Genomic DNA, 1,317 nt, shown 5'->3' on the forward strand with positions numbered 1-1,317 from the left:
TAACTGGTTGATCAGCTTTTCTCAATAACCCTTGAATATTCACAGATGTAATTGCCTATGTGCTAGCTGATTCTTGGGATTTAGAAACACGGAGAAAGTCTCGTATATATTCTGTTTTATTGACACAATTCACTTCTTAAATTAATGAGAGATGGCACTGGGGAATCAATGAAGAAGGAGTTGATCCTAGCGTGAATCGTTTCGGTATAACAAGTCAGTCCGTACCACATTCCTTCGCGTTCGTATCACCAAACATATGTTATTCCATGAGACGTCCTTTACCATTAATACCTGATAAATCATAAATATGTCTCTGGCTTTACAATGTCTAAACTTCTTAATTCTCACGACACGATATTAATTATAAGTTCGAGTTCTTTCAATGTCTGTTCAGCACAAATTTAGTCTTTTCACGGGCACTGTATGTCACGTCTCGTTTATTAGCAGAATCGCCTTGACAACGATCGGCAAAGATATTAGTATGACAAGGTCCAACTACTTTGTGTCCCAATATCTCAAAATAATCTATTATCCACCACTCCAATGTCTAATACAGTTATCAGAATGATATTTAATTATGCTCATAAGACTATCACGGAAGACTGCGAACATGCACCATTGAAAACAAAGACTCAAGAGAGGTAACAATGCTGCGCATTGGTTTGCATATTATATTCAAAACAAAACGCAGCTCTGTTATGTCTTCCTTGGTTTCCCTCTGTACTACTTTGCGTTACTCTATTTCAAATATCTACTCTATGTAAAATTTTATCTGTTGCTTCGTCATACAACTACCATTTTTTGGCTCTTGGGTCATTTCGTATTACAGAATTTAATCTAATATTCGCTTCTGAATACCCACTCTCTAAAGAACGGTTACTTACTGCAGAGTCGAGTCACGTTGATGTAATCACTTGTCAAAACCCTGAAGAACCACCTTTTGCAACACGGAGCACTGCGAGACTTGCGGTAATAGGGTCAGTGAGGTCCTGGAAGGTATCGACAGGGATGTGGTGCCATGCCGACTCCACGGCCGTGGCCAACTGCCCCAGTTTTCTCGCTTGAGGGTCCGTGGCGCGAATAGCGCGATCGAGATGGTCCCACAGATTCTCGATTGGGTTGAAATCTGCGTAGTCAGGTGGCCAGGGGAGTATGAGAAACTCATCCTGGTGCTCCATGAACCATGCTTGTACACTGCGAGCAGTGTGACACGTTGCAGTGTCCTGATGGTAGATGCTATCGTACCAAAGAGAAACAAGTTGCCTGTAGGTGTGGATATGGTGCCCCAGCATAGATGCACGTTGTGTTGATACATTA

This window comes from Schistocerca piceifrons, chromosome 4 (assembly GCF_021461385.2).
Source record: "Schistocerca piceifrons isolate TAMUIC-IGC-003096 chromosome 4, iqSchPice1.1, whole genome shotgun sequence".
Lineage (NCBI taxonomy): Eukaryota > Metazoa > Arthropoda > Insecta > Orthoptera > Acrididae > Schistocerca > Schistocerca piceifrons.